This window comes from Bubalus bubalis, chromosome 20 (assembly GCF_019923935.1).
Source record: "Bubalus bubalis isolate 160015118507 breed Murrah chromosome 20, NDDB_SH_1, whole genome shotgun sequence".
Lineage (NCBI taxonomy): Eukaryota > Metazoa > Chordata > Mammalia > Artiodactyla > Bovidae > Bubalus > Bubalus bubalis.
Window position 1 is genome coordinate 14,455,751 of NC_059176.1, and position 17,073 is coordinate 14,472,823.

The 17,073-nt window shown below is 39.3% G+C and overlaps 1 non-coding gene across 1 annotated transcript; it reads left to right on the plus strand.

The window, feature by feature from the left end:
* Nucleotides 1–7,554: 7,554 nt before the first annotated feature.
* On the plus strand, nt 7,555–7,661 carry LOC112581050. Its single transcript, XR_003105491.2, has one exon. It is a non-coding gene; the product is annotated as a U6 spliceosomal RNA (small nuclear RNA).
* Nucleotides 7,662–17,073: the final 9,412 nt, after the last annotated feature.

The following is a 17,073-nucleotide window of genomic DNA, read 5'->3' on the forward strand; positions in this document are numbered from 1 at the left end:
TCTTCCTTAGGGAAATAGCTCACATCTCTTCTTCTGAAAACTCAGAATTCATGGAGGTCATCTACCTACTTAGAGGTTAACAAATATAATAGATATTAAGCTATATACCAAAACCTTGGCTTGTATGTGTCTAGGGGAAGGGGAGCTTGAGATGCTGCCCTCCTCCACGTGATCCTCTATAACTCCTTGAGTATATGCGAAGCTAGCTGGGCAAGGCTGCCTGTGCTTAAGTAATTCTTATCTCACCTCATGGTTTTAGCCAACTATTTTTCCTTTAAATTGATTATTTTTATTTACATACATTTACCTAAAAGGAAAAATGTCTCTATATTACTCCTGAAAATAGAAAAATCCCATTTCTGTTGAATGTAGAATGTAGCCATGAATATAAATGTAACAAAAACAAAACCTTCTCATCAAATTCTAGCTAGATACTTTTGGTCTCTGAGCCCTACTTGGCTCACTCTGTGTTATCGAAGCAGATCGGTAGATGTTAGAGAGGTGTTAAGACATAATGATGTTAAAATGAGATTTTTTTTTTCTTGTCAAAACCAGTGTTATTATAAGAGAGGTGAAAGGGAAATAATTTTCTCGTTGCCCAGGTTAGTTAAGATGGCATCACCACATATCACTTACATTTATCTCCAGTGTATCCCCAGATTGGGATATAGTAGCTAGAAGAAAATTTAAGTTGAATCACTTTTTAAAAAAACTGAGAGAGAATCCCCAAAAAAGAGGTATCCTTATGCTATTAAAGATTATTATACACTTGTATTTTTAAATCCATAAAGCACAGTTTTGTTAGTTTTTTTTTATTCTAGGATTCCTCATTAGAAAGGCTTGGGCTAATAAAAGAAGTCCTTTCAGTGTAGGTACATCTCCTTTTTTGAAAACTCAGAATTCATGGAGGTCATATAACTACTTAGAAGTTAACAAATATAATAGATATTAAGCTATTCACCAAAACTCTGGCTTGTAAGGCCATGATAAGTTGAAGGGAGACAAGTCAGCAGAGGCATAAAGGAGAAACATTTTAGGATTGTAATAGAGAAATTGGGAGAAGACAGGAAGGATAAAGGTGTATTAGGAGACCTGGGTAGGTCCAAGTAAGTCTTCTGTTATTTTTTAAAAGGAGTTTTCAAAGTAGCATGATCAACTGTCCCAGTTTTCCTGAGACTGGGCAATTCCTTGGGACACATGACTTGTATAATTGAGAAAGCCTTAGCAAACTGAAAGGAGTTGGTTATCCTCTTTCAAAATCTTCCTTCAAGGGCTTCCCTGGTAGCTCAGAGGTAAAGAATCTGCCTGCCAATTCAGGAAACACAGTCAATCGCTGATCTGGGAAGATCCCACATCAGTTCAGTTCAGTCGCTCAGTTGTGTCCGACTCTTTGTGACCCCATAGACCACAGCACATCAGGCCTCCCTATCATCACCAACTCCCGGAGTTTACCCAAACCCATGTCCATTGAGTCAGTGATGCCATCCAGCCATCTCATCCTCTGTCATCCCCTTCTCGTCCTGCCTTCCCTCTTTCCCAGCATCAGGGTCTTTTCAAATGAGTCAACTCTTCGCATCAGGTGGCCAAAGTATTGGAGTTTCAGCTTCAACATCAGTCCTTCTGATGAACACTCAGGACTGAACTCCTTTAGGATGGACTGGTTGGATCTCCTTGCCATCCAAGGGACTCTCAAGAGTCTTCTCCAACACCACAGTTCAAAAGCATCAATTCTTCAGTGCTCAGCTTTCTTCCCAGTCCAACTCTCACATCCATACATGACCACTGGAAAAACCATAGCCTTGGCTAGATGGACCTTTGTTGGCAAAGTAATGTCTCTGCTTTTTAATACACTGTCTAGGTTGTTCATAACTGTCCTTCCAAGGAGCAAGCATCTTTTAATTTCATGGCTGCAGTCACCATCTGCTGTGATTTCAGACCCGCATGCTGAGGAGCAACTGAGCATGTGCACCACAGCTGTTGAGCCTGTGCTCTAAAGTCTGGGAGCCGCAACTCCTGAGCCCATGTGTTGCACCTACTAAGGCCCTGAGCCCTGGAGCCAGTTCTCCACAACAAAAGAAGCCACAAAACTGAGAAGCCTATGTACCACAACTAAAGAAAGCCCACACAACAACGAAGACCCAGCACAGCCAAAAATAAATAAATAAGCAATTTTTTTTTAAAGGTTTCTTCCAGCATACATAATAAGCAGCACAGAAGTAGATGTTTTCCTCCTGTGGGTGTTGGAAGGTATATGATATCATGGCTATAAGAGCCTCTGATAGACTTTGCCATTCCCAGAGTCTAGAAATCACTTTGGGAATATTATTAAGTACCAAGCCTTTTCCTTAAAATTGTAATTAGATTTTTTTGACTAATGAAACTGATGAGTGTCCCCTTCCAACACTTTCCCCTTTATTTGCTGTCTGTCCCCTAAGTGCTAAGGGCTGCATACGTAATAATCCCTCTAGGGATTTTGGCGGAGAAGGCAGTGGCACCCCACTCCAGTACTCTTGCCTGGAAAATCCCATGGATGGTGGAGTCTGGTAGGCTGCAGTCCATGGGGTCGCTAAGAGTTGGACATGACTGAGCGACTTCACGTTCACTTTTCACTTTCATGCATTGGAGAAGGAAATGGCAACCCACTCCAGTGTTCTTGCCTGGAGAATCCCAGGGACTGGGGACCCTGGTGGGCTGCAGTCTATGGGGTCGCACAGAGTCGGACACGAGTGAAATAACTTAGCAGTAGCAGGGATTTGGGAGCATTATCTGTACATGGTTTAAATAGAGTAACCAGAGGCATTTCAGCAGAAAACTCTCCAGTTCATCATGCCAGTGTCCTTTAACAAATCATCTACTTGTCTCTTGACCTCTTACCACTTAGTTAATGGGACAATGTGATTAAGGTAATCACTAAAATGCCTCCTTTGTGCAAGAAATTTTGCTAATTTAATTCTAAGATCTTTTTATAAACCACATGTAAGACTGAGTTACACATCTCTACTTTGTTGAAAATCAGATTTGGAATTTTTCCAGATCTGTGCCTTGAAGATATCAATTTTCTATAGGGAAATGATTACTGTGAAATTTCTAACTGTACATTTTCCAAACATCTCTCATGACAATTTTAACAGTTTCCTAGGTGGAAAATACAATATAGTATTACTATTCCACTATTCGTTATATAGTAACATCATTTCTTCTTCTTAATGATATTCTTCTCATTCATTTATTGCATTATTTTAAAAATTAGTGAACACCTTCTTTGGCCCATTAGTAGGAACTGCAGATACTGGAACAATACCGAGTCCCTGCCTTTGTGGAGTTCACGTTCTGGTGTCTTTGAGACAGTTAAAATGGTAAAAATAGGAGGAAAAAGTCTCTAAAGCATGAAGCTCCATGTACTTACGAGAAAAGGATTAGCTAGCCAAATGGATCTTACCTATTTTTAGTCATTAGATCTGAGGTATCAAATGAATAATTTAGAACAGAATAGTTTAGAACAAGAAATGATTCATGTTGGAATAGAATCAGAATAAAAAGAAAATAAAAGCTAGACTATCCACTCTTTCTATGTTCCTTGGAGTAGAGTTCTACAAAAGATAATCTTTTGATGTAGAAGTCAGGTTACCTTCCCCTGAATCTTTTCTTTGAGGTTTTATCTTTTTTCAATGTTGATTTATTTGGCTGCACTGTGGACTCTGGGCTTAGTTGCTGTAGTTGCTTAGTAGCCTGTGAGACCTTTGTTCCCAGACCAAGGATGGAACCCATGTCCCCTGCATTGCAAGGCAGAATCTTAACCACTGGACCACTAGGGAAGTTTCTTTCCTGAATCTTGTCTAAAGTTCTTGATAAACAGCTTTGCTGAATATATCTTTTTTTTTTTTCTTAAGTTTTACTAATTATCTATTACACACCTTCAACTTTGCTTTCATAGATAATCTTCTGTGTCCATGATATTCTTGAGAATATCAAGAATTTTACTGGGCTAGATTTTTTAAGCAAAATTTTTATTTTCTTTCTATTGATACAGGGCCTTACTACTGAATAAAAAAGCTAAGGAAACTACATGTCATTTCAAGATTCTTTTGGCAAGGAACGTAACCACTATTACACACAATAATAATAAATTCACTATGCATCAACAATGTGCAGGAAATTAAAGATAGTAGAAAAGATAAATAAGGCACAGTTTTTGGTCTTAAAGAAATTACCATTACTGTGTCACATTCTAGAGACTAGTAGAGATACAAAAGTATTCAGGAGGGTTCTGGAGTAGACAAATTATTATCCTGCTTTTCCTTACTAACAGAACTCTGATTTTGACCAAGAATTCACTCTTCCATATGCCTCAGGAGAAAGAAATTAAATTCTGTGTTGGATACTTGATTAATCTAATTAATTAAGTTAACTAATCTAATTAATCAGGATAGGTGGTGGTTTAGTCACTAAGTAGTGTCCGACTCTTGTGACCCCATGGACTGTAGCCCGCCAGGCTCCTCTGTCCATGAGATTCTCCAGGCAAGAATACTGGAGTGGGTTGCCATTTTCTTCTCCAGGGGATCTTCCCACCCCAGGAATCAAACCCAGGTCTCCTGCATTGCAGGCAGATTCTTTCTCAACTGAGCTATAAAGGAAGCCCAATCAGGATAATCCCTCCCCTTTTCATATAATTGACTTAAAAAGAGGTTTGTGAACCAATTTTAACAAATCATAGGTGTTTGTGGAAGCTTCTGGAAATGGAAATTCATTGATCTGGCAGGATGTTAAGAAGTAGAATGTAGTCTCAAAAGCTATTGACAACCATCTTAAGACTACTGAAGAAGAAGAGAGGGTAGCCTGAGAATGAAGCTGTTATTAAGGAAGACAAGCAGACCTATGGAAAAAACTTGAGTCCTTGATCACATAATTTTTCCATGGGGTTAAACAACCCTGAAAGATTCTCCCACATCACTCTGGCTTTCCAGTTTAGTGAACCCATCTACTTTCTTATTAGGTCAGTTTGAATCAAGGTGAGATTATAATATTTACAGAGAACACCCCACTTGGATGCAGGTTCCAACTCTGAAAAACATAATCTAGTTGGGGAGGCAGAACTTACCATGTTTCATTGACTCGGCAATCTACTTCCTTTTCCCCACATATTAGTTTCTCTGAAATCAGGATGTATCTCTGAAATCAAGGTATTGTCATAAAACTGTTTACAGCCAAATGGCAGCCTATCGTAGTTGCGAATGCCTGTGCAAGTGTGCATGACCTTCGTCATACCGTTCATATTACTGATGCTTTAATTGTAGGTATTATTTGAAATACATATATTAAGTTTGTGTGTGTGTTTAGTTGTGTCTGACTCTGCGACCCCATGGACTGTAGTGTGCCAGGCTCCTCTGTCCATGGAATTTTTCAGGCAAGAATACTGGAGTTGCCATTTCCTACTCCAGTATATTAAGTTTAATTGCCATTTAAAATTAATCATAATTACATCATGATTCAGAACTGAAATAAATGCTTATTCTATCTGCAGTAAAGCAGTGAAACATACATTTTATATAGATGAAGCCATATTCATCCTCGAAAGAAGTACAATTTCATAGTTTCTCACAAATAACTTTATAAGGACCTCGGAAATAAAGATCCCCACAATAAGTGAAGCTGTGTGGCAGTCTGTCATTGACATTCATGCAAAAGGAATGCACATCATACACCAAAGCACCAGAAAGTAAGAAAAAGAGTCAAATTCTTTGGAAAAGATACAAGAAATTTCAAACTCGTAAGAGGCTTGTGTTATGGATTCATGCATAAGGGGCTGTGTCATATGGAAATATTACCAACTGTCTTTTGCTTGTAGGAAACATTGCCAAATTGGTTTTTTGGGTAGATTGTGGTTATACCAGCTGCATATGGGAATTCATTTTCCTGAAACAGGGTAAGAGTTTTTAATAATTTGACTCTACTATTCCTTTTTTTCTCAAAAGCCAGATCAGCTTCTTTTCTTTACATAATTGAGGCATTTTGTTCTCTAATGAAAGACCAACACTGTTACTGGAGATAGCATTATTTAGCCCTGATAAAAATCTGTTTGGGGACTTCCCTGGTGGTCTACCAGTTAAGATTCAGTGCTTCCAATGCAAGGGATGTGAGTTTGATCCCTGGTTGGGGAACTAAGATCCCAGATGGTGTGCGGTATGGCCAAAAAAACCCACATCTGTTTCAAATACTATGTGGTATCACTTATATGAAGAATCTAAAAATTTTTTTAAAAGGTCAAACTCATAAAATATGAGAGTGGAAAAGTGGTTGGCAGGGCCTGCTTGGTGGGAGAACAGAGAAAGATTTGTAAAAGAGTGCAAACTTTTTTTCAGTTATAAAATGAATAAGGCCCGAGGAGCTAATACATAGCATAGTGACTACAGTTGATAATACTGTATTGTATAATTGAAATTTGCCAAGAGAGTGGAACTTAGATATTCTCAGACGCAAAAAGATAGATAAATAGGTGAGTTGATGGATATGTCAATTTATTCTTTGGGGGGAATGCTTTCACAACGTGTACACATATATGTATTAAACCATTACAATGTACACTTAAAATATGTTACAACTTTGTCAATTATCTATCGATAAGCTGAAAAAATAAGAACCTGAGAAAACCACTCAAACATTGCAACCTGCACCTCTCAGCATAAATTTAGCTGACTAGATCCCTCCTTCTCCTGGAATTCTCATCTGTAGTATCCACAGGATGACCTGTATTTCCCTGGAAATGCTTATGTGCAGTAGGACGGAGGTTTCTTTATTGTTTGTGTGTTTGAAATGTTTACAGACATATGGAGAGTGTGGAGAGACTGCTATCTACTGGAACTAGATCTCTAGACAATCCCTAAGAGATTTAATTCTACACGACGGAGAATATCCTCTTCAAAGCCAGACTGATACTCCTGCCTGTAGAGTCACGTACAAATAGCTCAGTCTGATATTCAGTTTGATAAAGTTAGCCTAACTTTCCAGCTTTATCTTGCACCACACCCTTCCAAAAATGCCATTCCTCAGTCACAGTGGAGTACTTGCCTTTGCCCAAATCTACCTGTAGTCTCTTCTCTCCATACCTTGGTTCCTCCTTCCTTGTGGAGTCCTTTGCCACCATCCCTCTGATGGCGTTCCTCCCATCAAGTACTGCTATTTTCTATCTTCTTACTAAGAACTAATGTCTCCCTTCCTTATTTTTCTACCACTTTCATTGCATATTGTCTACAATATTCATTGCATCCTGCCTACACTTAGCTCATCTTGTACTAAAACTAAGAGTGATGTGTATGTGTGTGTGTGTTGGCTCAACTACACTGTGGGCTTCTGAGAGCAGTGAACCAATTTTTAATTAATTTTATTCATTCAATAATGAATGGGGGTAACCTCTGTCTTAAATGCACTCATGAAATTTCTAGTCAATCAGAAAAGTCAGATATTAACCGATAATTATAAGTATGCTGAGTATAATGATGGAGAAATGCAGATTAAAAAAAATATTTATTAAATTTTTATTTATTTAAAAAATTTTTGGTGCTCACTTCGGCAGCACATATACTAAAATTGGAACGATACAGAGAAGATTAGCATGGCCCCTGCGCAAGGATGACACGCAAATTCGTGACGCGTTCCATATTTTTGTACTGGCACAAAGACAGAAATATAGATCAATGGAACAAAATAGAAAGCCCAGAGATAAATCCACGCACATATGGACACCTTATCTTTGACAAAGGAGGCAAGAATATACAATGGATTAAAGACAATCTCTTTAACAAGTGGTGCTGGGAAATCTGGTCAACCACTTGTAAAAGAATGAAACTAGAACACTTTCTAACACCGTACACAAAAATAAACTCAAAATGGATTAAAGATCTCAATGTAAGACCAGAAACTATAAAACTCCTAAAGGAGAACATAGGCAAAACACTCTTCGACATACATCACAGCAGGATCCTCTATGACCCACCTCCCAGAATATTGGAAATAAAAGCAAAAATAAACAAATGGGACCTAATTAACCTTAAAAGCTTCTGCACATCAAAGGAAACTATTAGCAAGGTGAAAAGACAGCCTTCAGAATGGGAGAAGATAATAGCAAATGAAGCAACTGACAAACAACTAATCTCGAGAATATATAAGCAACTCCTACAGCTCAACTCCAGAAAAATAAATGACCCAATCAAAAAATGGGCCAAAGAACTAAATAGACATTTCTCCAAAGAAGACATACAGATGGCTAACAAACACATGAAAAGCTGCTCAACATCACTCATTATCAGAGAAATGCAAATCAAAACCACTATGAGGTACCATTTCACACCAGTCAGAATGGCTGCTATCCAAAAGTCTACAAGTAATAAAATGCTGGAGAGGGTGTGGAGAAAAGGGAACCCTCTTACGCTGTTGGTGGGAATGCAAACTAGTACAGCCACTATGGAGAACAGTGTGGAGATTCCTTAAAAAACTGGAAATAGAACTGCCTTATGATCCAGCAGTCCCACTGCTGGGCATACACACTGAGGTAACCAGAAGGGAAAGAGACACGTGTACCCCAATGTTCATCGCAGCACTGTTTATAATAGCCAGGACATGGAAGCAACCTAGATGTCCATCAGCAGATGAATGGATAAGAAAGTGGTGGTACATATACACAATGGAGTATTACTCAGCCATTAAAAAGAATACATTTGAATCAGTTCTAATGAGGTGGATGAAACTGGAGCCTATTATACAGAGTGAAGTAAGCCAGAAAGAAAAACACCAATACAGTATACTAACGCATATATATGGAATTTAGAAAGATGGTAACAGTAACCCTGTGTACGAGACAGCAAAAGAGACACTGATGTATAGTACAGTCTTATGGACTCTGTGGGAGAGGGAGAGGGTGGGAAGATTTGGGAGAATGGCATTGAAACATGTAAAATATCATGTATGAAACGAGTTGCCAGTCCAGGTTTGATGCACTATACTGGATGCTTGGGGCTGGTGCACTTGGACGACCCAGAGGGATGGTATGGGGAGGGAGGAGGGAGGAGGGTTCAGGATGGGGAACACATGTATACCTGTGGTGGATTCATTTTGATATTTGGCAAAACTAATACAATTATGTAAAGTTTAAAAATAAAATAAAATTTAAAAAAAAATTTAAAAAAAAAGAAAAGACATCTTAGAGCATCAGAAAGCAAGCAAGCACAGAGAGGAAAGAAATACAGGCACATAATACAATAAACTATCCTTTTCTCACAAAAAAAAAATAAATAAAAAATAAAAAATTTTTGGCTGCCCTGGATCTTTGTTTCTGCGCGCAGACTTTCTCTAGTTGATGAGCGAGGTGGGGCACTCTCCGTTGTGCTGCGCAGGCTTCTTGCTGCAGTTGCTCCTCTTGTCATGGAGCACGGGCTGTAGGGTATATGGCCTTTGTTGCTGCATGGTATGTGGGATCTTCCCAGACTAGGGGTTGAACCCATGTCCCCAGCATTGGCAGACAGACCACCAGGGAAGTCCCAGAAATGCCGATTTTAACAAGAGCATATGATATGGGGACGAAATTCGGTCTGGGGAATTAGGGAATGCTTCCTGGAAGAAATAATGTTTATAGCAAATTCTAACAGAGAGTAGGAAATAGCTAGGTGAACGTGGGAAGGAAATTGAAAAAGTGCGTGGGAACAGTATCTAAGAAATACAAAACTCCAGAAATAATGATATGTTCTAAGTACTGGAAAAAGGGTTATGAGGGTTTAATGAATGAGGAAGTGTGACTTGATGTGAGGCTTATAGAAGTAGGCAGGGGCTAGCTCAATGCAGTCCTAATAATTTATTATTTTATCTTGTGGGGAAAAGGATCCTGGAGTTTTTAATCAGGGGAATGAGGAGGTCAGAATTAGGTTGTTAAACGTGCACGTGACTGCAATCTGAAGAACAGATTGGAGCCATGAGTAGATGTGGGAATGTCAGTTGTTTAGGGGTTTTTTGAGGGGGAGAGGAGAGGTTGGGATTGGTTTTATTTGTTTGTTTTTTGGTAATAATCCAGACAAGAGACAATGGTGATTTCGATCATTAGATCGTCGTATGTCCCACAATGTTGAGTGCAAGTGCTTGTTTCCAGTATAGTTAGTTACATAAACGCTTCTTGAACTGAAGTCCTTTAATTGACACATCACGTGTAAATCACCAGACAATGTCAGGAAGGTGTTTCAAACAGTCAGGCATTCTTCTCCCACTGACCTCCTCGGGTCTGTGAGTCCCAGAGTCTGATGAGCAAACTTTACTTATTTAGGTGATTCCTGGAGATTCCTTATCAGGAAGAAACTGCTGTAGCTAAAATGACCGCCAGCTACATTTTATGGGAAACGCCCCTGCAAAGGTCAGTTGTTATGCATTGGTGGAGATGACATTCCTTTCAGCTTTGAGGAAGGAAGCTCATACTTTCTCATTAGCTGGCTCCTGCTTTGGTTGCTAATGTTTCAAAATATGCAAATAAAATCTCTCTCTTAGCTTACTACATAAAAACAACGGCCTATGCTTTTCACCTTTTGAGAAGGTAAAAAATCATACTCCAGGTGTGAAATTTGATTATTTTCTATCTTAGTATTTTTTTTAATTTCAAGATAACCATTTATCATCAAAAAGGGAAGCATGTAATGGGTATGCATAGATGTGGGTCAAGAAGAAAAGTCAAGGATAATTTCTTCTTTGTCACATTTTTACCTTGAAATGGACATAATTACAATATATTAGAAAATGTTTTGAATATTTTTTAAAAAGATGAGCAGAGGGCAACAGCAAGTTATCCAAGGCATAATTATCCAGGGCGGCTGGTAGGTATAGCTGTATCTATATCTATATGCTTTCAGTTACCAAATATTACAATATAATTACTTCAAAAAATAATTTTGTTTATTTTTGACTGTGCTGGGTCTTCAATGATGCACGGGCATTTCTCTAGTTGCAGTGAGCAGGCCCTACTAGAGAGTAGGTCTACTAGAGCTTGGTATTCTCTTACGCCTCCCAGCCTCTAGAGCACAGGCTCAACAGTCACGTTGCACGGGGTAGGGGAGGACTTAGTTGCTCCTGCTGCTTTGGCAGGTGAATTCTTTACCACTGAGCCACCAGGGAAGCCGTATAATTACCTTTCGATCAAGCTTCTTTTCACTGTGACAAAACAAAAAGGTTGATACCATTTCTTTTAAACCCAGTGTTCTCATCTGTAAAGTGGGGATAATAATTTATACTTCATGAAATTGTACATATTAAATTTTTTAAATGTTATATTAAAAAAGTACATAAATATTTGACTAATGAAATAATATATAGAAATTTCTTTAATACTAAGATGCTCTGAATACTAGCTGTGCATAGGTAATCACCTCTACTCAACCTGAAAGATTTTATATTATTAAAGAAATGATTACATTACAGATTGGATTAAGGGAAATTTTTAGATAAAAATTTTCTAGCTTTACTGAAATATAATTGGCATATAGCATTGTAAATTTAAGGTGTATGTATGTTGACTGATGTATGTATATATTGCATAATGATTATTACCTTCAGTTCAGTTCAGTCTGGTTCAGTCGCTCAGTCATGTCTGACTCTTTGCAACCCCATGGACTTCAGCACACCAGACTTCCCTGTCCATCACCAACTCCCAGAGCTGTCTCAAACTCATGTCCATCGAGTCAGTGATGCCATCCAGCCATCTCATCCTCTGTCGTCCCCTTCTCCTCCTGCCTTCAATCTTTCCCAGCATCAGGGTCTTTTCAAATGAGTCAGTTCTTCGCATCAGGAGGCCAAAGTATTGGAGTTTCAGCTTCAGCATCAGTCCTTCCAATGAATATTCAGGACTGATTTCCTTTAGGACTGACTGGTTTGATCTCCTTGCAGTCCAGGGGACTCTCAAGAGTCTTCGCCAACACCACAGTTCAAAAGCATCAATTCTTCGGAGCTCAGCTTTCTTTATAGTCCAACTCTCACATCCATACATGACTACAAAAATCATAGCTCTGACCAGACAGACCTTTGTCAGCAAAGTAATGTAGCTTTAGCCAAAAGTATTATCACATCACGTAATTACATTTCTTTTTTTCTTGTGAGAACATATAATATCTTCTCTCTTAGCAACTTACAAGTATATAATATGGTATTATTAAATATAATCTCCAAGCTCTACACTTAGACCCCCAGAACTTATTAATCTTATAACTGTAAGTTTGTACCCTTTGACCTAGACAAATTTTTAAGTAGTTGCAATTAGTCTTTGATTCACTCGTCTGCTCCTTTTCATTCTTCAGCTGCTCCCTGGTTCATTCTCTTCCATATTCATGGCATCCTCATGATGATTTCTGGTTGCTCATTTCTTCCTGTGGCAGTCTTTTCAGACCTAATCTCTCCCAAGGTATTGCATGATATATTGAGTTTTCTTTTCCTCTAACCTTATTTAAACTCTCAACCTCTTCATGGGACTGACCTTAGCTAGGTGTTAGGAAGAAAGTACCCTTACTAAGCTAATTTGAATGGAAGCATTTACTTAATTTTGTCTTTTTGGGTATATTTACTTTGAAAACAGGATAATCATTAATCTAACTTGTGACTTGGTAGTGGAATTTTAAACTCTGTAAAGGAGATGTTTTTTAGGTCAGGGAACAATTTTGCCTGGTGGGCTTTCCTGGTGGCTCAGTGGTAAAGAATCTCCTGCCCATGCCGAAGAAGTGAGTTGACATGGGTCCAATCCTTGGGTCAGGAAGACCCCTGGAAAAGGAAATGTCAACCCACTCCAGTATTCTTGCCTTGGAAATTCCATGGACAGAGGAGCCTGGAAGGCTACAATCCATGGGGTCCCAAAGCATCAGATGTTACTTAGTGACTAAACAAAAACTTAAAGCAGTAGTTCTCAGTCTTAGTTGCACATTAGAATCAAGCTTTTAAAAGATGTCTATCGCCAAGACCCTACTTTCAGAGATTCTAATATAATTGGTCCACAGTGGGACCCAGGTATTAACATTTTTAAAGCTTCCCAGAAGGATTCTAATATGTAGCTAGCATATTAGGTTTGAGAACCACCAGATTAAAATGACTTTCTTGATTTAACTTTCAATACTAAAAAATTTCCATTTTTCTGTTATGTGAGTTTCAAACATATCAACTTATGTTTACTATATCTGGTAAAAAGAAGACTAGGAAAAAAATTAATTGAAAGACAATAGAGGGAAGCCCAAATAATTATTTATTATTATAAGTAATTATTTATAATAATAGTAATAATTATTGTGTTATCAAAGCCAAATCCCACATTTTATTAATGAGGAAACAGACTCAAATTATTTAAGTTACACAGAGATAGAGCCATGACAAACTTTAAATGACAAATGATTGGATATTTTAAAATACCCTACTTTTTTTACTTTTTGAAATATATTTCACTTATTGATGGACTAATGGCTCAGATGGTAAAGAATCTGCCTGCAATGCAGACGATGAGGGTTGGATCCCTGGGTCAGGAAGATCCCTGGCAAACAGGAATGGCTACCCACTCCAGTATTCTTGCCTGGAGAATCCCATTGACAGAGGAGCATGGCAGGCTACAGTCCATGGTGGTCTCAAGAGACAGACATGACTGAGCGACTAACTCACGCAATGGACTAAACTTACTTTAGAATATGATTCATTATGTAAATGACAAAAAATCCAAGCAATGCACAAAGATATAAAATGACAAGCAAATCTCCAAAACCACTTCAAATCTCACTTTCAAAGGTTGCTTTTAAAAAATTTTCTCCCCAAAGAGCATAACCATTATCTTCCACAAGGCGACAGTATTGCTTACTCTTCGACAGTCTCCCCAAGGCCTGATGCAAAAAAAAGTGAAAGTCGCTCAGTTGTGTCTGACTCTTTAAGATCCCCTGGACTGGGTAGCCTGCCAGGCTCCTCTGTCCACGGAATTCTCCAGGCAAGAGTGGGCTGCCATTTCCCTCTCCAGGGGATCTAACTGACCCTGGGATTGAACCCAGGTCTCCTGCATTGCAGGCAGATTCTTTAATGTTTGAGCCACCAGCTACACTTCCCTAATTATCCAGGGTGGACTTTGAAGACTCAGGCCCTCCCAGAGAAGAATCAGGCCCTTTTACTAAAATGCCCCGTTAAAGATTCCTGATCCAGGATGAAAACCTGAAGTGAACAAAGAACTACACCAGACAGAGCGGTAACTGTATGGACAAACAGTAGGCATAGATCAAGGTCTGAAGCAACCAATGGAAGCACAAGGCAGGGTGCTTTCTGGAAACCTATGGGTCACCCCTCTCTGTGGAGGTATAAAGGGCTGGGTCCAGTTTTGTGAAAATGTGCATCCAACTCTGTCCTGCACAAAAATTTCCTTTTGCAACAGACTGATCTGAGGCTGTAGGACGCGGTTAAGGGCTTCTATGGTGTCCCTGTGGCTCCAAGAGGACGTGGGCTGCTAAAAAAAGCCTGGGTCTTTTGATAGTGCCTTTGTAAAATGTGTTGAGGGGATCATGTTTGGGTTTCTCAAACCTTGTAGATTCCCAGCCGGAAACAGATGATAAACAAACGTGTTCTAGTCGTTGTCACTAAATTCTAGAGACATAAGGAGAATAATTTTTAGACTTTCTATGTAATAAAATGTATCTTCTAGAATGAAAAGTTTATAACTGGTGACATCTTTGAAGAAGAGAATGACCCTTCTTTGTGATGTTCAGAAATAGGCTTCTCCATGACCTAGGAGGGGATGCAACTGAAGAAAGTCATAACATGATCAGATCTTAGGAAGAAAACTCTTTTTAATGTCTTCAAAGCCTGAGATTATTGAAGCAGGGATGGGACCTGGGGCAAGGAATGGAATATGAGTGAGAAGGGCTATGGAAGGGAAATTCTATCCCCAAAGAGAACCCAGGCAAACCAGAGTAAAGAGATATGTGAGAAACACATGATGGACTTTGCCAGATAAAGCTCCAATAACTTTGAACTATAGTGATCTGTTTGGGATCCTTTGGAGTAAAGGGTTTATTCTCTAACACAGAACATAGAGCAAGGACCAAGAACTCGGTTTTTGCTTTTCCGAACCAAAGAACTCTTTAAAACCTTCCAAGCTTTTAGATCAATTTATAGTTCAAAAGGTCTTTTGGTAACCAGTGGCTGTTGTTGTACCTAAGTGCAACTAGAAACAAGACAGGCATCATATTAAATATTGTGAGTGATAACGTCAATTCGAGTTAAAATCCTTACTTTCTACAAGCATTTTTCTTTTTAGGACCCCCAGTTGTTGTTGTTCAGTCACTAAGTCGCTTCCAATTCTTCATGACCCCATGGACTGTAGCGTATCAGGCTCCTCTGTCCATGGGATTCTCCAAGCAAGAATACTGGAGTGGGTTGCCATGCTGTCCTCCAGGGGATCTTCCTGACCCAGGGATCAAACCCATGTCTCCTGCATCTCCAGCACTGGCAAGCAAATTCTTTGGCAGGGAAGAGTTGAATTGACGTTATGAGACTCACAATATTTAGGGCCCCCTTGTGATTTCCAAATGATGTGCCTGATTTCAACTATGAAGTTACATTCTTTTTTTTTTTTTTTTAGTATTTGGTATCCAAACTTCATTCTATGTTAGGGCAGTTGGCAATGTGTCCAGTCATCATGGCTTATAATTCTGACCATTTCCTTCATGAGGCTTAGAAATCTTGATTTCTGCCTAGTCCTGGCAGAAATTTGACTGATAAACAAAAGAAATGAGACATTGACCTGCATTTTCTGGGTTTGAAGCTACAATAAGTTTTGCACAGGGTGTATAATGTAGGTAATGAGTCCTCCCAAACCTCAAATTGGAAATATGAAACCTAAGCAGAAGTCACTGAGGAAAACTCAATGTGTTCCAAGACACTATAGGAGAGGCCCGTGAAAGGAATCTTGCCAATAATGCAGGCAGAATGCCATGATCATTACTACAGAGTTAGTAGAACTGTGAAAAAATATTTTTAAAAAGACCACTGTGTTTTCTTAATTTCACATGAATTCAAGTTCAAGATTAGTGTAAAAACCAAGAAGGGAATAGCAGTGCCAGTGTCCTGTCATGCCCTTCTTTGCTCTGGAGCCAAGTGCACAGCAACCAAGAAAGATGCTCTTAGTGACCAATAAGAGCATGTATGATTCATTGTCTGAGAAGATTTCCTGCTTGGTAGATTGCTCATCAATATCTGGTTCCCCTGCTTGTGGGAGGATCACATTTACCCATCCTCGTGAACCCAGTAAGCCACCATGTCTTACTCTGGCCTTTGATATGTGAGTAGAAGCTTTGGGGGCTCCTCTGGCATAAGTTTTAAGAGTCAAAGCAGGCTTTTTTCATGTTCAGTTTTTCCTCTGCCATGATTACCAGTAATATTCCAGATAATAGTTGCTCCAGCAGCCGGGGTGCTGGAGTAAAGGTTTGTGATGTAGAGTCTCTTTTCCTGGCCTCTATTGCCCATGTTGTGCAAACAAGATGTGAACTTTTATTGTTTCAAGCCACTGAAATTTTGGGGTTGCTTGTCACTGCAGCACAACTGGCCCTTCCAACTGGACTGATTTGTTCAGTCCACTACATACTTTCTCAAAGGAAAGAATATTGCCCCCAATGGGGCAAAAGTCGATTCTTAGAGGGCAGAAGGGCCTTACTCTTATGTATAAAGCAGAGATATACATACAATACATAACAAATATACAATATATCTGTGGTATTAAATTTTCACGGGGCTAGGGGTGGGGAACTGGGCTTCCCTAGAGGCTTTTCTGGTGGCTCGAACGGTAAGGAGTCTGCCTACAATGCGAGAGACCTGATTTCAATCCCTGGGTTGGGAAGACTCCCTGGAGGAGGGCATGGCAACCCACTCCAGTATTCTTGCCTGGAGAATCCCCATGGACAGAGGAGCCTGGGGGGCTACAGTCTGTGGGGTTGCAAAGAGTCAGACATGACTGAGCGACTAACACATGGGGTGGAGAACTAGGAAAAAAGGTCTAAAAATGCTCATGGGAATACAATAATGAAATAAAGCTTGAGAAACATT